The following is a 25,991-nucleotide window of genomic DNA, read 5'->3' on the forward strand; positions in this document are numbered from 1 at the left end:
AAATATCTACACAGCCCTCTGTGTAAATATGGAAATATCTGCATAGGCATCTGTGTAAACATGGAAATATCTGCACCGCTATCTGCATAAACATGGAAATACCTACACCGCTGTCTCTATAATCATGGAAATATGTACACCGCTATGTGTATAAACATGGAAATATCTCGACTCCTCTCTGTATAAACATGGAAATATCTCCACCGTTATCTGTATAAACTTGGAAATATCTACAGCGCCATCTCTATAAACATTGAAATATCCACACTGCCATCTGTAAAAACATGGAAATATCTACACAGTCATCTGAATAAACATGGAAATATCTTCACCACCATCTGTATAAACATGGAAATACCTACAATACCATCTGTATACAGATGGAAATATCTACACAGACATCTGTATAAATATGGAAATATCTACACCGCCATCTGTATAAACATGGAAATATCTACACTGCCATCTGTAGAAAGATGGAAATATCTACACCGCTATCTCTATAAATATGGAAATATCTACACCGCCATCTCTATAAACATGAAAATATCTACACTGCCATCTCCATAAAGATGGAAGTATCTACTCTGCCATGTGTATAAACACGGAAATATCTACACCACTATCTGTGTAAACATGGAAATATCTACACCGCTATCTGTTTAAACATGGAAATATCTACACCGCCATCTGCATGTCCATGGAAATATCTATGCCGCCATCTGTATAAACATGGAAATATCTACACGGCCATCTGTGTATAGATGGAAATATCAACACCGCCATCTGTAGAAACATGGAAATATCTACACCGCTATCTCTATAAACATGGAAATATCTGCACTGCCACCTGTAAAAACATGGAAATACCTATACAGTCATCTGTATAAACATGGAAATATCTACAATGCCATCTGTATACACATGGAAATATCTACACAGACATCTGTATAAACATGTAAATATCTACACTGCTATCTCTATAAACATGGAAATATCTACACCGCCATCTCTGTAAACATGAAAGTATCTACACTGCCATCTCCATAAACATGGAGCTAACTACTCTGCCATCTGTATAAACATGGAAACATCTACACCGCCATCTGTGTGAATAAGGAAATATCTACAATGCCATCTGTATAAAGATATAAATATCTGCACCGCGATCTGTATAAACATGGAAATATCTACACCGCGATCTTTATAAACATGGAAATATCAACACCGCTATCTGTATAAACATGGAAATATCTACACAGCTATCACTATAAACATGGAAAACCTACACCGCCATCTGTATAAACATGCAAATACCTACAAAGTCATCTGTATAAACATGGAAATATCTACACAGCCATCTGTATAAACATGGAAATATCTACACAGCCATCTGTATATACATGGAAATATCTACACCGCTATCTGTATAAACATGGAAATAACTACACCGCTATTAGTACAAGCAAGGAAATATCTACACCGCGATCTGTATAAACATGGAAATATCTTCACCGCTATCTCTATAAACATGGAAATATCTACACCCCTATCTGTATAAGCAAGGAAATATCCACACCGCTGTCTCTATAAACATGGAAAAATCAACACCGCTATCTCTATGAACATGTAAATATCTACACCGCCATCGCTATAAACATGGAAATATCTACACCACGATCAGAATAAACATGGAAATATCTACACCGCTATCTGTATAAACCTGGAATTATCTCCACTGCTATCTCTATAGACATGGAAATATCTACACTGCCATCTGTATAAACATGGAAATACAAAGTTATCTGTATAAACATGGAAATATCTACACCGCCATCTGTATAAACATGGAAATATCTACACAGCCATGTGTATATACGTGGAAATAACTACACCGCTATCTATATAAACATGGAAATAACTACACCGCAATCTGTATAAACATGGAAATATCTACACCGCCATCTACATAACCATGGAAATATCTGCGCCGCCGTCTGTATAAACATGGAAATATCTACACGGTCATCTGTGTATAAATGGAAATATCAACACCGCCATCTGTACAAACATGGAAATATCTGCACCGCTATTTGTATAAACATGGAAATATCTACACCGCGGTCTGTATAAACATGGAAATATCTACACCACTATCTGTATAAACATGGAAATATCTACACCGCTATCTGTATAAACATGGAAATGTCTACACCGCTATCTCTATTAACATGGAAATATCTACAAAGACATCTGTATAAACATGGAAATACCTACACAGTCATGTGTAGGAACATTTACATATCTACACTGTCTTCTGTATAAACATAGAAATATCTACACAGCCCTCTGTGTAAATATGGAAATATCTGCATAGGCATCTGTGTAAACATGGAAATATCTGCACCGCTATCTGCATAAACATGGAAATACCTACACCGCTGTCTCTATAATCATGGAAATATGTACACCGCTATGTGTATAAACATGGAAATATCTACACCGCTATCTGTATAAACATGGAAATGTCTACACCGCTATCTCTATTAACATGGAAATATCTACAAAGACATCTGTATAAACATGGAAATATCTACACAGCCATCTGTATATACATGGAAATATCTACACCGCTATCTGTATAAACATGGAAATAACTACACCGCTATTAGTACAAGCAAGGAAATATCTACACCGTGATCTGTATAAACATGGAAATATCTTCACCGCTATCTCTATAAACATGGAAATATCTACACCCCTATCTGTATAAGCAAGGAAATATCCACACCGCTGTCTCTATAAACATGGAAAAATCAACACCGCTATCTCTATGAACATGTAAATATCTACACCGCCATCGCTATAAACATGGAAATATCTACACCACGATCAGAATAAACATGGAAATATCTACACCGCTATCTGTATAAACCTGGAATTATCTCCACTGCTATCTCTATAGACATGGAAATATCTACACTGCCATCTGTATAAACATGGAAATACAAAGTTATCTGTATAAACATGGAAATATCTACACCGCCATCTGTATAAACATGGAAATATCTACACAGCCATGTGTATATACGTGGAAATAACTACACCGCTATCTATATAAACATGGAAATAACTACACCGCAATCTGTATAAACATGGAAATATCTACACCGCCATCTACATAACCATGGAAATATCTGCGCCGCCGTCTGTATAAACATGGAAATATCTACACGGTCATCTGTGTATAAATGGAAATATCAACACCGCCATCTGTACAAACATGGAAATATCTGCACCGCTATTTGTATAAACATGGAAATATCTACACCGCGGTCTGTATAAACATGGAAATATCTACACCACTATCTGTATAAACATGGAAATATCTACACCGCTATCTGTATAAACATGGAAATGTCTACACCGCTATCTCTATTAACATGGAAATATCTACAAAGACATCTGTATAAACATGGAAATACCTACACAGTCATGTGTAGGAACATTTACATATCTACACTGTCTTCTGTATAAACATAGAAATATCTACACAGCCCTCTGTGTAAATATGGAAATATCTGCATAGGCATCTGTGTAAACATGGAAATATCTGCACCGCTATCTGCATAAACATGGAAATACCTACACCGCTGTCTCTATAATCATGGAAATATGTACACCGCTATGTGTATAAACATGGAAATATCTACACCGCTATCTGTATAAACATGGAAATGTCTACACCGCTATCTCTATTAACATGGAAATATCTACAAAGACATCTGTATAAACATGGAAATATCTACACAGCCATCTGTATATACATGGAAATATCTACACCGCTATCTGTATAAACATGGAAATAACTACACCGCTATTAGTACAAGCAAGGAAGTATCTACACCGTGATCTGTATAAACATGGAAATATCTTCACCGCTATCTCTATAAACATGGAAATATCTACACCCCTATCTGTATAAGCAAGGAAATATCCACACCGCTGTCTCTATAAACATGGAAAAATCCACACCGCTATCTCTATGAACATGTAAATATCTACACCGCCATCTCTATAAACATGGAAATATCTACACCACGATCAGAATAAACATGGAAATATCTACACCGCTATCTGTATAAACATGGAATTATCTCCACTGCTATCTCTATAGACATGGAAATATCTACACCGCCATCTGTATAAACATGGAAATACAAAGTTATCTGTATAAACATGGAAATACCTACACCGCCATCTGTATAAACATGGAAATATCTACACAGCCATGTGTATATACGTGGAAATAACTACACCGCTATCTATATAAACATGGAAATACCTACACCGCAAACTGTAAAAACATGGAAATATCTACACCGCCATCTACATATCCATGGAAATATCTGCGCCGCCGTCTGTATAAACATGGAAATATCTACACGGTCATCTGTGTATAAATGGAAATATCAACACCGCCATCTGTACAAACATGGAAATATCTGCACCGCTATTTGTATAAACATGGAAATATCTACACCGCGGTCTGTATAAACATGGAAATATCTACACCACTATCTGTATAAACATGGAAATATCTACACCGCTATCTGTATAAACATGGAAATGTCTACACCGCTATCTCTATTAACATGGAAATATCTACAAAGACATCTGTATAAACATGGAAATACCTACACAGTCATGTGTAGGAACATTTAAATATCTACACTGTCTTCTGTATAAACATAGAAATATCTACACAGCCCTCTGTGTAAATATGGAAATATCTGCATAGGCATCTGTGTAAACATGGAAATATCTGCACCGCTATCTGCATAAACATGGAAATACCTACACCGCTGTCTCTATAATCATGGAAATATGTACACCGCTATGTGTATAAACATGGAAATATCTCGACTCCTCTCTGTATAAACATGGAAATATCTCCACCGTTATCTGTATAAACTTGGAAATATCTACAGCGCCATCTCTATAAACATTGAAATATCCACACTGCCATCTGTAAAAACATGGAAATATCTACACAGTCATCTGAATAAACATGGAAATATCTTCACCACCATCTGTATAAACATGGAAATACCTACAATACCATCTGTATACAGATGGAAATATCTACACAGACATCTGTATAAATATGGAAATATCTACACCGCCATCTGTATAAACATGGAAATATCTACACTGCCATCTGTAGAAAGATGGAAATATCTACACCGCTATCTCTATAAATATGGAAATATCTACACCGCCATCTCTATAAACATGAAAATATCTACACTGCCATCTCCATAAAGATGGAAGTATCTACTCTGCCATGTGTATAAACACGGAAATATCTACACCACTATCTGTGTAAACATGGAAATATCTACACCGCTATCTGTTTAAACATGGAAATATCTACACCGCCATCTGCATGTCCATGGAAATATCTACGCCGCCATCTGTATAAACATGGAAATATCTACACGGCCATCTGTGTATAGATGGAAATATCAACACCGCCATCTGTAGAAACATGGAAATATCTACACCGCTATCTCTATAAACATGGAAATATCTGCACTGCCACCTGTAAAAACATGGAAATACCTATACAGTCATCTGTATAAACATGGAAATATCTACAATGCCATCTGTATACACATGGAAATATCTACACAGACATCTGTATAAACATGTAAATATCCACACTGCTATCTCTATAAACATGGAAATATCTACACCGCCATCTCTGTAAACATGAAAGTATCTACACTGCCATCTCCATAAACATGGAACTAACTACTCTGCCATCTGTATAAACATGGAAACATCTACACCGCCATCTGTGTGAATAAGGAAATATCTACAATGCCATCTGTATAAAGTTATAAATATCTGCACCGCGATCTGTATAAACATGGAAATATCTACACCGTGATCTTTATAAACATGGAAATATCAACACCGCTATCTGTATAAACATGGAAATATCTACACAGCTATCACTATAAACATGGAAAACCTACACCGTCATCTGTATAAACATGCAAATACCTACAAAGTCATCTGTATAAACATGGAAATATCTACACAGCCATCTGTATAAACATGGAAATATCTACACAGCCATCTGTATATACATGGAAATATCTACACCGCTATCTGTATAAACATGGAAATAACTACACCGCTATTAGTACAAGCAAGGAAATATCTACACCGTGATCTGTATAAACATGGAAATATCTTCACCGCTATCTCTATAAACATGGAAATATCTTCACCGCTATCTCTATAAACATGGAAATATCTACACCCCTATCTGTATAAGCAAGGAAATATCCACACCGCTGTCTGTATAAACATGGAAAAATCAACACCGCTATCTCTATGAACATGTAAATATCTACACCGCCATCTCTATAAACATGGAAATATCTACACCACGATCAGAATAAATATGGAAATATCTACACCGCTATCTGTATAAACATGGAATTATCTCCACTGCTATCTCTATAGACATGGAAATATCTACACCGCCATCTGTATAAACATGGAAATACAAAGTTATCTGTATAAACATGGAAATACCTACACCGCCATCTGTATAAACATGGAAATATCTACACAGCCATGTGTATATACATGGAAATAACTACACCGCTATCTATATAAACATGGAAATACCTACACCGCAATCTGTAAAAACATGGAAATATCTACACCGCCATCTACATATCCATGGAAATATCTGCGCCGCCGTCTGTATAAACATGGAAATATCTACACGGTCATCTGTGTATAAATGGAAATATCAACACCGCCATCTGTACAAACATGGAAATATCTGCACCGCTATTTGTATAAACATGGAAATATCTACACCGCGGTCTGTATAAACATGGAAGTATCTACACCACTATCTGTATAAACATGGAAATATCTACACCGCTATCTGTATAAACATGGAAATGTCTACACCGCTATCTCTATTAACATGGAAATATCTACAAAGACATCTGTATAAACATGGAAATACCTACACAGTCATGTGTAGGAACATTTAAATATCTACACTGTCTTCTGTATAAACATAGAAATATCTACACAGCCCTCTGTGTAAATATGGAAATATCTGCATAGGCATCTGTGTAAACATGGAAATATCTGCACCGCTATCTGCATAAACATGGAAATACCTACACCGCTGTCTCTATAATCATGGAAATATGTACACCGCTATGTGTATAAACATGGAAATATCTCGACTCCTCTCTGTATAAACATGGAAATATCTCCACCGTTATCTGTATAAACTTGGAAATATCTACAGCGCCATCTCTATAAACATTGAAATATCCACACTGCCATCTGTAAAAACATGGAAATATCTACACAGTCATCTGAATAAACATGGAAATATCTTCACCACCATCTGTATAAACATGGAAATACCTACAATACCATCTGTATACAGATGGAAATATCTACACAGACATCTGTATAAATATGGAAATATCTACACCGCCATCTGTATAAACATGGAAATATCTACACTGCCATCTGTAGAAAGATGGAAATATCTACACCGCTATCTCTATAAATATGGAAATATCTACACCGCCATCTCTATAAACATGAAAATATCTACACTGCCATCTCCATAAAGATGGAAGTATCTACTCTGCCATGTGTATAAACACGGAAATATCTACACCACTATCTGTGTAAACATGGAAATATCTACACCGCTATCTGTTTAAACATGGAAATATCTACACCGCCATCTGCATGTCCATGGAAATATCTACGCCGCCATCTGTATAAACATGGAAATATCTACACGGCCATCTGTGTATAGATGGAAATATCAACACCGCCATCTGTAGAAACATGGAAATATCTACACCGCTATCTCTATAAACATGGAAATATCTGCACTGCCACCTGTAAAAACATGGAAATACCTATACAGTCATCTGTATAAACATGGAAATATCTACAATGCCATCTGTATACACATGGAAATATCTACACAGACATCTGTATAAACATGTAAATATCTACACTGCTATCTCTATAAACATGGAAATATCTACACCGCCATCTCTGTAAACATGAAAGTATCTACACTGCCATCTCCATAAACATGGAACTAACTACTCTGCCATCTGTATAAACATGGAAACATCTACACCGCCATCTGTGTGAATAAGGAAATATCTACAATGCCATCTGTATAAAGATATAAATATCTGCACCGCGATCTGTATAAACATGGAAATATATACACCACGATCTTTATAAACATGGAAATATCAACACCGCTATCTGTATAAACATGGAAATATCTACACAGCTATCACTATAAACATGGAAAACCTACACCGCCATCTGTATAAACATGCAAATACCTACAAAGTCATCTGTATAAACATGGAAATATCTACACAGCCATCTGTATAAACATGGAAATATCTACACAGCCATCTGTATATACATGGAAATATCTACACCGCTATCTGTATAAACATGGAAATAACTACACCGCTATTAGTACAAGCAAGGAAATATCTACACCGTGATCTGTATAAACATGGAAATATCTTCACCGCTATCTCTATAAACATGGAAATATCTACACCCCTATCTGTATAAGCAAGGAAATATCCACACCGCTGTCTCTATAAACATGGAAAAATCAACACCGCTATCTCTATGAACATGTAAATATCTACACCGCCATCGCTATAAACATGGAAATATCTACACCACGATCAGAATAAACATGGAAATATCTACACCGCTATCTGTATAAACCTGGAATTATCTCCACTGCTATCTCTATAGACATGGAAATATCTACACTGCCATCTGTATAAACATGGAAATACAAAGTTATCTGTATAAACATGGAAATATCTACACCGCCATCTGTATAAACATGGAAATATCTACACAGCCATGTGTATATACGTGGAAATAACTACACCGCTATCTATATAAACATGGAAATAACTACACCGCAATCTGTATAAACATGGAAATATCTACACCGCCATCTACATAACCATGGAAATATCTGCGCCGCCGTCTGTATAAACATGGAAATATCTACACGGTCATCTGTGTATAAATGGAAATATCAACACCGCCATCTGTACAAACATGGAAATATCTGCACCGCTATTTGTATAAACATGGAAATATCTACACCGCGGTCTGTATAAACATGGAAATATCTACACCACTATCTGTATAAACATGGAAATATCTACACCGCTATCTGTATAAACATGGAAATGTCTACACCGCTATCTCTATTAACATGGATATATCTACAAAGACATCTGTATAAACATGGAAATACCTACACAGTCATGTGTAGGAACATTTAAATATCTACACTGTCTTCTGTATAAACATAGAAATATCTACACAGCCCTCTGTGTAAATATGGAAATATCTGCATAGGCATCTGTGTAAACATGGAAATATCTGCACCGCTATCTGCATAAACATGGAAATACCTACACCGCTGTCTCTATAATCATGGAAATATGTACACCGCTATGTGTATAAACATGGAAATATCTCGACTCCTCTCTGTATAAACATGGAAATATCTCCACCGTTAGCTGTATAAACTTGGAAATATCTACAGCGCCATCTCTATAAACATTGAAATATCCACACTGCCATCTGTAAAAACATGGAAATATATACACAGTCATCTGAATAAACATGGAAATATCTTCACCACCATCTGTATAAACATGGAAATACCTACAATACCATCTGTATACAGATGGAAATATCTACACAGACATCTGTATAAATATGGAAATATCTACACCGCCATCTGTATAAACATGGAAATATCTACACTGCCATCTGTAGAAAGATGGAAATATCTACACCGCTATCTCTATAAATATGGAAATATCTACACTGCCATCTCTATAAACATGAAAATATCTACACTGCCATCTCCATAAAGATGGAAGTATCTACTCTGCCATGTGTATAAACACGGAAATATCTACACCACTATCTGTGTAAACATGGAAATATCTACACCGCTATCTGTTTAAACATGGAAATATCTACACCGCCATCTGCATGTCCATGGAAATATCTACGCCGCCATCTGTATAAACATGGAAATATCTACACGGCCATCTGTGTATAGATGGAAATATCAACACCGCCATCTGTAGAAACATGGAAATATCTACACCGCTATCTCTATAAACATGGAAATATCTGCACTGCCACCTGTAAAAACATGGAAATACCTATACAGTCATCTGTATAAACATGGAAATATCTACAATGCCATCTGTATACACATGGAAATATCTACACAGACATCTGTATAAACATGTAAATATCTACACTGCTATCTCTATAAACATGGAAATATCTACACCGCCATCTCTGTAAACATGAAAGTATCTACATTGCCATCTCCATAAACATGGAACTAACTACTCTGCCATCTGTATAAACATGGAAACATCTACACCGCCATCTGTGTGAATAAGGAAATATCTACAATGCCATCTGTATAAAGATATAAATATCTGCACCGCGATCTGTATAAACATGGAAATATCTACACCGCGATCTTTATAAACATGGAAATATCAACACCGCTATCTGTATAAACATGGAAATATCTACACAGCTATCACTATAAACATGGAAAACCTACACCGCCATCTGTATAAACATGCAAATACCTACAAAGTCATCTGTATAAACATGGAAATATCTACACAGCCATCTGTATAAACATGGAAATATCTACACAGCCATCTGTATATACATGGAAATATCTACACCGCTATCTGTATAAACATGGAAATAACTACACCGCTATTAGTACAAGCAAGGAAATATCTACACCGTGATCTGTGTAAACATGGAAATATCTTCACCGCTATCTCTATAAACATGGAAATATCTACACCCCTATCTGTATAAGCAAGGAAATATCCACACCGCTGTCTCTATAAACATGGAAATATCAACACCGCTATCTCTATGAACATGTAAATATCTACACCGCCATCTCTATAAACATGGAAATATCTACACCACGATCAGAATAAACATGGAAATATCTACACCGCTATCTGTATAAACATGGAAATATCTACACAGCCATGTGTATATACGTGGAAATAACTACACCGCTATCTATATAAACATGGAAATAACTACACCGCAATCTGTATAAACATGGAAATATCTACACCGCCATCTACATATGCATGGAAATATCTGCGCCGCCGTCTGTATAAACATGGAAATATCTACACGGTCATCTGTGTATAAATGGAAATATCAACACCGCCATCTGTACAAACATGGAAATATCTGCACCGCTATTTGTATAAACATGGAAATATCTACACCGCGGTCTGTATAAACATGGAAATATCTACACCACTATCTGTATAAACATGGAAATATCTACACCGCTATCTGTATAAACATGGAAATGTCTACACCGCTATCTCTATTAACATGGAAATATCTACAAAGACATCTGTATAAACATGGAAATACCTACACAGTCATGTGTAGGAACATTTAAATATCTACACTGTCTTCTGTATAAACATAGAAATATCTACACAGCCCTCTGTGTAAATATGGAAATATCTGCATAGGCATCTGTGTAAACATGGAAATATCTGCACCGCTATCTGCATAAACATGGAAATACCTACACCGCTGTCTCTATAATCATGGAAATATGTACACCGCTATGTGTATAAACATGGAAATATCTCGACTCCTCTCTGTATAAACATGGAAATATCTCCACCGTTAGCTGTATAAACTTGGAAATATCTACAGCGCCATCTCTATAAACATTGAAATATCCACACTGCCATCTGTAAAAACATGGAAATATCTACACAGTCATCTGAATAAACATGGAAATATCTTCACCACCATCTGTATAAACATGGAAATACCTACAATACCATCTGTATACAGATGGAAATATCTACACAGACATCTGTATAAATATGGAAATATCTACACCGCCATCTGTATAAACATGGAAATATCTACACTGCCATCTGTAGAAAGATGGAAATATCTACACCGCTATCTCTATAAATATGGAAATATCTACACCGCCATCTCTATAAACATGAAAATATCTACACTGCCATCTCCATAAAGATGGAAGTATCTACTCTGCCATGTGTATAAACACGGAAATATCTACACCACTATCTGTGTAAACATGGAAATATCTACACCGCTATCTGTTTAAACATGGAAATATCTACACCGCCATCTGCATGTCCATGGAAATATCTACGCCGCCATCTGTATAAACATGGAAATATCTACACGGCCATCTGTGTATAGATGGAAATATCAACACCGCCATCTGTAGAAACATGGAAATATCTACACCGCTATCTCTATAAACATGGAAATATCTGCACTGCCACCTGTAAAAACATGGAAATACCTATACAGTCATCTGTATAAACATGGAAATATCTACAATGCCATCTGTATACACATGGAAATATCTACACAGACATCTGTATAAACATGTAAATATCTACACTGCTATCTCTATAAACATGGAAATATCTACACCGCCATCTCTGTAAACATGAAAGTATCTACACTGCCATCTCCATAAACATGGAACTAACTACTCTGCCATCTGTATAAACATGGAAACATCTACACCGCCATCTGTGTGAATAAGGAAATATCTACAATGCCATCTGTATAAAGATATAAACATCTGCACCGCGATCTGTATAAACATGGAAATATCTACACCGCGATCTTTATAAACATGGAAATATCAACACCGCTATCTGTATAAACATGGAAATATCTACACAGCTATCACTATAAACATGGAAAACCTACACCGCCATCTGTATAAACATGCAAATACCTACAAAGTCATCTGTATAAACATGGAAATATCTACACAGCCATCTGTATAAACATGGAAATATCTACACAGCCATCTGTATATACATGGAAATATCTACACCGCTATCTGTATAAACATGGAAATAACTACACCGCTATTAGTACAAGCAAGGAAATATCTACACCGTGATCTGTATAAACATGGAAATATCTTCACCGCTATCTCTATAAACATGGAAATATCTACACCCCTATCTGTATAAGCAAGGAAATATCCACACCGCTGTCTCTATAAACATGGAAAAATCAACACCGCTATCTCTATGAACATGTAAATATCTACACCGCCATCTCTATAAACATGGAAATATCTACACCACGATCAGAATAAACATGGAAATATCTACACCGCTATCTGTATAAACATGGAATTATCTCCACTGCTATCTCTATAGACATGGAAATATCTACACCGCCATCTGTATAAACATGGAAATACAAAGTTATCTGTATAAACATGGAAATATCTACACCGCCATCTGTATAAACATGGAAATATCTAGACAGCCATGTGTATATACGTGGAAATAACTACACCGCTATCTATATAAACATGGAAATAACTACAACGCAATCTGTATAAACATGGAAATATCTACACCGCCATCTACATATGCATGGAAATATCTGCGCCGCCGTCTGTATAAACATGGAAATATCTACACGGTCATCTGTGTATAAATGGAAATATCAACACCGCCATCTGTACAAACATGGAAATATCTGCACCGCTATTTGTATAAACATGGAAATATCTACACCGCGGTCTGTATAAACATGGAAATATCTACACCACTATCTGTATAAACATGGAAATATCTACACCGCTATCTGTATAAACATGGAAATGTCTACACCGCTATCTCTATTAACATGGAAATATCTACAAAGACATCTGTATAAACATGGAAATACCTACACAGTCATGTGTAGGAACATTTAAATATCTACACTGTCTTCTGTATAAACATAGAAATATCTACACAGCCCTCTGTGTAAATATGGAAATATCTGCATAGGCATCTGTGTAAACATGGAAATATCTGCACCGCTATCTGCATAAACATGGAAATACCTACACCGCTGTCTCTATAATCATGGAAATATGTACACCGCTATGTGTATAAACATGGAAATATCTCGACTCCTCTCTGTATAAACATGGAAATATCTCCACCGTTATCTGTATAAACTTGGAAATATCTACAGCGCCATCTCTATAAACATTGAAATATCCACACTGCCATCTGTAAAAACATGGAAATATCTACACAGTCATCTGAATAAACATGGAAATATCTTCACCACCATCTGTATAAACATGGAAATACCTACAATACCATCTGTATACAGATGGAAATATCTACACAGACATCTGTATAAATATGGAAATATCTACACCGCCATCTGTATAAACATGGAAATATCTACACTGCCATCTGTAGAAAGATGGAAATATCTACACCGCTATCTCTATAAATATGGAAATATCTACACTGCCATCTCTATAAACATGAAAATATCTACACTGCCATCTCCATAAAGATGGAAGTATCTACTCTGCCATGTGTATAAACACGGAAATATCTACACCACTATCTGTGTAAACATGGAAATATCTACACCGCTATCTGTTTAAACATGGAAATATCTACACCGCCATCTGCATGTCCATGGAAATATCTACGCCGCCATCTGTATAAACATGGAAATATCTACACGGCCATCTGTGTATAGATGGAAATATCAACACCGCCATCTGTAGAAACATGGAAATATCTACACCGCTATCTCTATAAACATGGAAATATCTGCACTGCCACCTGTAAAAACATGGAAATACCTATACAGTCATCTGTATAAACATGGAAATATCTACAATGCCATCTGTATACACATGGAAATATCTACACAGACATCTGTATAAACATGTAAATATCTACACTGCTATCTCTATAAACATGGAAATATCTACACCGCCATCTCTGTAAACATGAAAGTATCTACACTGCCATCTCCATAAACATGGAGCTAACTACTCTGCCATCTGTATAAACATGGAAACATCTACACCGCCATCTGTGTGAATAAGGAAATATCTACAATGCCATCTGTATAAAGATATAAATATCTGCACCGCGATCTGTATAAACATGGAAATATCTACACCGCGATCTTTATAAACATGGAAATATCAACACCGCTATCTGTATAAACATGGAAATATCTACACAGCTATCACTATAAACATGGAAAACCTACACCGCCATCTGTATAAACATGCAAATACCTACAAAGTCATCTGTATAAACATGGAAATATCTACACAGCCATCTGTATAAACATGGAAATATCTACACAGCCATCTGTATATACATGGAAATATCTACACCGCTATCTGTATAAACATGGAAATAACTACACCGCTATTAGTACAAGCAAGGAAATATCTACACCGTGATCTGTATAAACATGGAAATATCTTCACCGCTATCTCTATAAACATGGAAATATCTACACCCCTATCTGTATAAGCAAGGAAATATCCACACCGCTGTCTCTATAAACATGGAAAAATCAACACCGCTATCTCTATGAACATGTAAATATCTACACCGCCATCGCTATAAACATGGAAATATCTACACCACGATCAGAATAAACATGGAAATATCTACACCGCTATCTGTATAAACCTGGAATTATCTCCACTGCTATCTCTATAGACATGGAAATATCTACACTGCCATCTGTATAAACATGGAAATACAAAGTTATCTGTATAAACATGGAAATATCTACACCGCCATCTGTATAAACATGGAAATATCTACACAGCCATGTGTATATACGTGGAAATAACTACACCGCTATCTATATAAACATGGAAATAACTACACCGCAATCTGTATAAACATGGAAATATCTACACCGCCATCTACATAACCATGGAAATATCTGCGCCGCCGTCTGTATAAACATGGAAATATCTACATGGTCATCTGTGTATAAATGGAAATATCAACACCGCCATCTGTACAAACATGGAAATATCTGCACCGCTATTTGTATAAACATGGAAATATCTACACCGCGGTCTGTATAAACATGGAAATATCTACACCACTATCTGTATAAACATGGAAATATCTACACCGCTATCTGTATAAACATGGAAATGTCTACACCGCTATCTCTATTAACATGGAAATATCTACAAAGACATCTGTATAAACATGGAAATATCTACACAGCCATCTGTATATACATGGAAATATCTACACCGCTATCTGTATAAACATGGAAATAACTACACCGCTATTAGTACAAGCAAGGAAATATCTACACCGTGATCTGTATAAACATGGAAATATCTTCACCGCTATCTCTATAAACATGGAAATATCTACACCCCTATCTGTATAAGCAAGGAAATATCCACACCGCTGTCTCTATAAACATGGAAATATCAACACCGCTATCTCTATGAACATGTAAATATCTACACCGCCATCTCTATAAACATGGAAATATCTACACCACGATCAGAATAAACATGGAAATATCTACACCGCTATCTGTATAAACATGGAATTATCTCCACTGCTATCTCTATAGACATGGAAATATCTACACCGCCATCTGTATAAACATGGAAATACAAAGTTATCTGTATAAACATGGAAATATCTACACCGCCATCTGTATAAACATGGAAATATCTACACAGCCATGTGTATATACGTGGAAATAACTACACCGCTATCTATATAAACATGGAAATAACTACACCGCAATCTGTATAAACATGGAAATATCTACACCGCCATCTACATATGCATGGAAATATCTGCGCCGCCGTCTGTATAAACATGGAAATATCTACACGGTCATCTGTGTATAAATGGAAATATCAACACCGCCATCTGTACAAACATGGAAATATCTGCACCGCTATTTGTATAAACATGGAAATATCTACACCGCGGTCTGTATAAACATGGAAATATCTACACCACTATCTGTATAAACATGGAAATATCTACACCGCTATCTGTATAAACATGGAAATGTCTACACCGCTATCTCTATTAACATGGAAATATCTACAAAGACATCTGTATAAACATGGAAATACCTACACAGTCATGTGTAGGAACATTTAAATATCTACACTGTCTTCTGTATAAACATAGAAATATCTACACAGCCCTCTGTGTAAATATGGAAATATCTGCATAGGCATCTGTGTAAACATGGAAATATCTGCACCGCTATCTGCATAAACATGGAAATACCTACACCGCTGTCTCTATAATCATGGAAATATGTACACCGCTATGTGTATAAACATGGAAATATCTCGACTCCTCTCTGTATAAACATGGAAATATCTCCACCGTTATCTGTATAAACTTGGAAATATCTACAGCGCCATCTCTATAAACATTGAAATATCCACACTGCCATCTGTAAAAACATGGAAATATCTACACAGTCATCTGAATAAACATGGAAATATCTTCACCACCATCTGTATAAACATGGAAATACCTACAATACCATCTGTATACAGATGGAAATATCTACACAGACATCTGTATAAATATGGAAATATCTACACCGCCATCTGTATAAACATGGAAATATCTACACTGCCATCTGTAGAAAGATGGAAATATCTACACCGCTATCTCTATAAATATGGAAATATCTACACCGCCATCTCTATAAACATGAAAATATCTACACTGCCATCTCCATAAAGATGGAAGTATCTACTCTGCCATGTGTATAAACACGGAAATATCTACACCACTATCTGTGTAAACATGGAAATATCTACACCGCTATCTGTTTAAACATGGAAATATCTACACCGCCATCTGCATGTCCATGGAAATATCTACGCCGCCATCTGTATAAACATGGAAATATCTACACGGCCATCTGTGTATAGATGGAAATATCAACACCGCCATCTGTAGAAACATGGAAATATCTACACCGCTATCTCTATAAACATGGAAATATCTGCACTGCCACCTGTAAAAACATGGAAATACCTATACAGTCATCTGTATAAACATGGAAATATCTACAATGCCATCTGTATACACATGGAAATATCTACACAGACATCTGTATAAACATGTAAATATCTACACTGCTATCTCTATAAACATGGAAATATCTACACCGCCATCTCTGTAAACATGAAAGTATCTACACTGCCATCTCCATAAACATGGAACTAACTACTCTGCCATCTGTATAAACATGGAAACATCTACACCGCCATCTGTGTGAATAAGGAAATATCTACAATGCCATCTGTATAAAGATATAAATATCTGCACCGCGATCTGTATAAACATGGAAATATCTACACCGCGATCTTTATAAACATGGAAATATCAACACCGCTATCTGTATAAACATGGAAATATCTACACAGCTATCACTATAAACATGGAAAACCTACACCGCCATCTGTATAAACATGCAAATACCTACAAAGTCATCTGTATAAACATGGAAATATCTACACAGCCATCTGTATAAACATGGAAATATCTACACAGCCATCTGTATATACATGGAAATATCTACACCGCTATCTGTATAAACATGGAAATAACTACACCGCTATTAGTACAAGCAAGGAAATATCTACACCGTGATCTGTATAAACATGGAAATATCTTCACCGCTATCTCTATAAACATGGAAATATCTTCACCGCTATCTCTATAAACATGGAAATATCTACACCCCTATCTGTATAAGCAAGGAAATATCCACACCGCTGTCTCTATAAACATGGAAAAATCAACACCGCTATCTCTATGAACATGTAAATATCTACACCGCCATCTCTATAAACATGGAAATATCTACACCACGATCAGAATAAACATGGAAATATCTACACCGCTATCTGTATAAACATGGAATTATCTCCACTGCTATCTCTATAGACATGGAAATATCTACACCGCCATCTGTATAAACATGGAAATACAAAGTTATCTGTATAAACATGGAAATATCTACACCGCCATCTGTATAAACATGGAAATATCTACACAGCCATGTGTATATACATGGAAATAACTACACCGCTATCTATATAAACATGGAAATAACTACACCGCAATCTGTATAAACATGGAAATATCTACACCGCCATCTACATATCCATGGAAATATCTGCGCCGCCGTCTGTATAAACATGGAAATATCTACACGGTCATCTGTGTATAAATGGAAATATCAACACCGCCATCTGTACAAACATGGAAATATCTGCACCGCTATTTGAATAAACATGGAAATATCTACACCGCGGTCTGTATAAACATGGAAGTATCTACACCACTATCTGTATAAACATGGAAATATCTACACCGCTATCTGTATAAACATGGAAATGTCTACACCGCTATCTCTATTAACATGGAAATATCTACAAAGACATCTGTATAAACATGGAAATACCTACACAGTCATGTGTAGGAACATTTAAATATCTACACTGTCTTCTGTATAAACATAGAAATATCTACACAGCCCTCTGTGTAAATATGGAAATATCTGCATAGGCATCTGTGTAAACATGGAAATATCTGCACCGCTATCTGCATAAACATGGAAATACCTACACCGCTGTCTCTATAATCATGGAAATATGTACACCGCTATGTGTATAAACATGGAAATATCTCGACTCCTCTCTGTATAAACATGGAAATATCTCCACCGTTATCTGTATAAACTTGGAAATATCTACAGCGCCATCTCTATAAACATTGAAATATCCACACTGCCATCTGTAAAAACATGGAAATATCTACACAGTCATCTGAATAAACATGGAAATATCTTCACCACCATCTGTATAAACATGGAAATACCTACAATACCATCTGTATACAGATGGAAATATCTACACAGACATCTGTATAAATATGGAAATATCTACACCGCCATCTGTATAAACATGGAAATATCTACACTGCCATCTGTAGAAAGATGGAAATATCTACACCGCTATCTCTATAAATATGGAAATATCTACACCGCCATCTCTATAAACATGAAAATATCTACACTGCCATCTCCATAAAGATGGAAGTATCTACTCTGCCATGTGTATAAACACGGAAATATCTACACCACTATCTGTGTAAACATGGAAATATCTACACCGCTATCTGTTTAAACATGGAAATATCTACACCGCCATCTGCATGTCCATGGAAATATCTACGCCGCCATCTGTATAAACATGGAAATATCTACACGGCCATCTGTGTATAGATGGAAATATCAACACCGCCATCTGTAGAAACATGGAAATATCTACACCGCTATCTCTATAAACATGGAAATATCTGCACTGCCACCTGTAAAAACATGGAAATACCTATACAGTCATCTGTATAAACATGGAAATATCTACAATGCCATCTGTATACACATGGAAATATCTACACAGACATCTGTATAAACATGTAAATATCCACACTGCTATCTCCATAAACATGGAAATATCTACACCGCCATCTCTGTAAACATGAAAGTATCTACACTGCCATCTCCATAAACATGGAACTAACTACTCTGCCATCTGTATAAACATGGAAACATCTACACCGCCATCTGTGTGAATAAGGAAATATCTACAATGCCATCTGTATAAAGTTATAAATATCTGCACCGCGATCTGTATAAACATGGAAATATCTACACCGTGATCTTTATAAACATGGAAATATCAACACCGCTATCTGTATAAACATGGAAATATCTACACAGCTATCACTATAAACATGGAAAACCTACACCGTCATCTGTATAAACATGCAAATACCTACAAAGTCATCTGTATAAACATGGAAATATCTACACAGCCATCTGTATAAACATGGAAATATCTACACAGCCATCTGTATATACATGGAAATATCTACACCGCTATCTGTATAAACATGGAAATAACTACACCGCTATTAGTACAAGCAAGGAAATATCTACACCGTGATCTGTATAAACATGGAAATATCTTCACCGCTATCTCTATAAACATGGAAATATCTTCACCGCTATCTCTATAAACATGGAAATATCTACACCCCTATCTGTATAAGCAAGGAAATATCCACACCGCTGTCTGTATAAACATGGAAAAATCAACACCGCTATCTCTATGAACATGTAAATATCTACACCGCCATCTCTATAAACATGGAAATATCTACACCACGATCAGAATAAATATGGAAATATCTACACCGCTATCTGTATAAACATGGAATTATCTCCACTGCTATCTCTATAGACATGGAAATATCTACACCGCCATCTGTATAAACATGGAAATACAAAGTTATCTGTATAAACATGGAAATACCTACACCGCCATCTGTATAAACATGGAAATATCTACACAGCCATGTGTATATACATGGAAATAACTACACCGCTATCTATATAAACATGGAAATACCTACACCGCAATCTGTAAAAACATGGAAATATCTACACCGCCATCTACATAACCATGGAAATATCTGCGCCGCCGTCTGTATAAACATGGAAATATCTACACGGTCATCTGTGTATAAATGGAAATATCAACACCGCCATCTGTACAAACATGGAAATATCTGCACCGCTATTTGTATAAACATGGAAATATCTACACCGCGGTCTGTATAAACATGGAAGTATCTACACCACTATCTGTATAAACATGGAAATATCTACACCGCTATCTGTATAAACATGGAAATGTCTACACCGCTATCTCTATTAACATGGAAATATCTACAAAGACATCTGTATAAACATGGAAATACCTACACAGTCATGTGTAGGAACATTTAAATATCTACACTGTCTTCTGTATAAACATAGAAATATCTACACAGCCCTCTGTGTAAATATGGAAATATCTGCATAGGCATCTGTGTAAACATGGAAATATCTGCACCGCTATCTGCATAAACATGGAAATACCTACACCGCTGTCTCTATAATCATGGAAATATGTACACCGCTATGTGTATAAACATGGAAATATCTCGACTCCTCTCTGTATAAACATGGAAATATCTCCACCGTTATCTGTATAAACTTGGAAATATCTACAGCGCCATCTCTATAAACATTGAAATATCCACACTGCCATCTGTAAAAACATGGAAATATCTACACAGTCATCTGAATAAACATGGAAATATCTTCACCACCATCTGTATAAACATGGAAATACCTACAATACCATCTGTATACAGATGGAAATATCTACACAGACATCTGTATAAATATGGAAATATCTACACCGCCATCTGTATAAACATGGAAATATCTACACTGCCATCTGTAGAAAGATGGAAATATCTACACCGCTATCTCTATAAATATGGAAATATCTACACCGCCATCTCTATAAACATGAAAATATCTACACTGCCATCTCCATAAAGATGGAAGTATCTACTCTGCCATGTGTATAAACACGGAAATATCTACACCACTATCTGTGTAAACATGGAAATATCTACACCGCTATCTGTTTAAACATGGAAATATCTACACCGCCATCTGCATGTCCATGGAAATATCTACGCCGCCATCTGTATAAACATGGAAATATCTACACGGCCATCTGTGTATAGATGGAAATATCAACACCGCCATCTGTAGAAACATGGAAATATCTACACCGCTATCTCTATAAACATGGAAATATCTGCACTGCCACCTGTAAAAACATGGAAATACCTATACAGTCATCTGTATAAACATGGAAATATCTACAATGCCATCTGTATACACATGGAAATATCTACACAGACATCTGTATAAACATGTAAATATCTACACTGCTATCTCTATAAACATGGAAATATCTACACCGCCATCTCTGTAAACATGAAAGTATCTACACTGCCATCTCCATAAACATGGAACTAACTACTCTGCCATCTGTATAAACATGGAAACATCTACACCGCCATCTGTGTGAATAAGGAAATATCTACAATGCCATCTGTATAAAGATATAAATATCTGCACCGCGATCTGTATAAACATGGAAATATATACACCACGATCTTTATAAACATGGAAATATCAACACCGCTATCTGTATAAACATGGAAATATCTACACAGCTATCACTATAAACATGGAAAACCTACACCGCCATCTGTATAAACATGCAAATACCTACAAAGTCATCTGTATAAACATGGAAATATCTACACAGCCATCTGTATAAACATGGAAATATCTACACAGCCATCTGTATATACATGGAAATATCTACACCGCTATCTGTATAAACATGGAAATAACTACACCGCTATTAGTACAAGCAAGGAAATATCTACACCGTGATCTGTATAAACATGGAAATATCTTCACCGCTATCTCTATAAACATGGAAATATCTACACCCCTATCTGTATAAGCAAGGAAATATCCACACCGCTGTCTCTATAAACATGGAAAAATCAACACCGCTATCTCTATGAACATGTAAATATCTACACCGCCATCGCTATAAACATGGAAATATCTACACCACGATCAGAATAAACATGGAAATATCTACACCGCTATCTGTATAAACCTGGAATTATCTCCACTGCTATCTCTATAGACATGGAAATATCTACACTGCCATCTGTATAAACATGGAAATACAAAGTTATCTGTATAAACATGGAAATATCTACACCGCCATCTGTATAAACATGGAAATATCTACACAGCCATGTGTATATACGTGGAAATAACTACACCGCTATCTATATAAACATGGAAATAACTACACCGCAATCTGTATAAACATGGAAATATCTACACCGCCATCTACATAACCATGGAAATATCTGCGCCGCCGTCTGTATAAACATGGAAATATCTACACGGTCATCTGTGTATAAATGGAAATATCAACACCGCCATCTGTACAAACATGGAAATATCTGCACCGCTATTTGTATAAACATGGAAATATCTACACCGCGGTCTGTATAAACATGGAAATATCTACACCACTATCTGTATAAACATGGAAATATCTACACCGCTATCTGTATAAACATGGAAATGTCTACACCGCTATCTCTATTAACATGGAAATATCTACAAAGACATCTGTATAAACATGGAAATACCTACACAGTCATGTGTAGGAACATTTAAATATCTACACTGTCTTCTGTATAAACATAGAAATATCTACACAGCCCTCTGTGTAAATATGGAAATATCTGCATAGGCATCTGTGTAAACATGGAAATATCTGCACCGCTATCTGCATAAACATGGAAATACCTACACCGCTGTCTCTATAATCATGGAAATATGTACACCGCTATGTGTATAAACATGGAAATATCTCGACTCCTCTCTGTATAAACATGGAAATATCTCCACCGTTAGCTGTATAAACTTGGAAATATCTACAGCGCCATCTCTATAAACATTGAAATATCCACACTGCCATCTGTAAAAACATGGAAATATATACACAGTCATCTGAATAAACATGGAAATATCTTCACCACCATCTGTATAAACATGGAAATACCTACAATACCATCTGTATACAGATGGAAATATCTACACAGACATCTGTATAAATATGGAAATATCTACACCGCCATCTGTATAAACATGGAAATATCTACACTGCCATCTGTAGAAAGATGGAAATATCTACACCGCTATCTCTATAAATATGGAAATATCTACACCGCCATCTCTATAAACATGAAAATATCTACACTGCCATCTCCATAAAGATGGAAGTATCTACTCTGCCATGTGTATAAACACGGAAATATCTACACCACTATCTGTGTAAACATGGAAATATCTACACCGCTATCTGTTTAAACATGGAAATATCTACACCGCCATCTGCATGTCCATGGAAATATCTACGCCGCCATCTGTATAAACATGGAAATATCTACACGGCCATCTGTGTATAGATGGAAATATCAACACCGCCATCCGTAGAAACATGGAAATATCTACACCGCTATCTCTATAAACATGGAAATATCTGCACTGCCACCTGTAAAAACATGGAAATACCTATACAGTCATCTGTATAAACATGGAAATATCTACAATGCCATCCGTATACACATGGAAATATCTACACAGACATCTGTATAAACATGTAAATATCTACACTGCTATCTCTATAAACATGGAAATATCTACACCGCCATCTCTGTAAACATGAAAGTATCTACACTGCCATCTCCATAAACATGGAACTAACTACTCTGCCATCTGTATAAACATGGAAACATCTACACCGCCATCTGTGTGAATAAGGAAATACCTACAATGCCATCTGTATAAAGATATAAATATCTGCACCGCGATCTGTATAAACATGGAAATATCTACACCGCGATCTTTATAAACATGGAAATATCAACACCGCTATCTGTATAAACATGGAAATATCTACACAGCTATCACTATAAACATGGAAAACCTACACCGCCATCTGTATAAACATGCAAATACCTACAAAGTCATCTGTATAAACATGGAAATATCTACACAGCCATCTGTATAAACATGGAAATATCTACACAGCCATCTGTATATACATGGAAATATCTACACCGCTATCTGTATAAACATGGAAATAACTACACCGCTATTAGTACAAGCAAGGAAATATCTACACCGTGATCTGTATAAACATGGAAATATCTTCACCGCTATCTCTATAAACATGGAAATATCTACACCCCTATCTGTATAAGCAAGGAAATATCCACACCGCTGTCTCTATAAACATGGAAAAATCAACACCGCTATCTCTATGAACATGTAAATATCTACACCGCCATCTCTATAAACATGGAAATATCTACACCACGATCAGAATAAACATGGAAATATCTACACCGCTATCTGTATAAACA

This window comes from Pan paniscus, chromosome 19 (assembly GCF_029289425.2).
Source record: "Pan paniscus chromosome 19, NHGRI_mPanPan1-v2.0_pri, whole genome shotgun sequence".
In the NCBI taxonomy this organism is placed as follows: domain Eukaryota; kingdom Metazoa; phylum Chordata; class Mammalia; order Primates; family Hominidae; genus Pan; species Pan paniscus.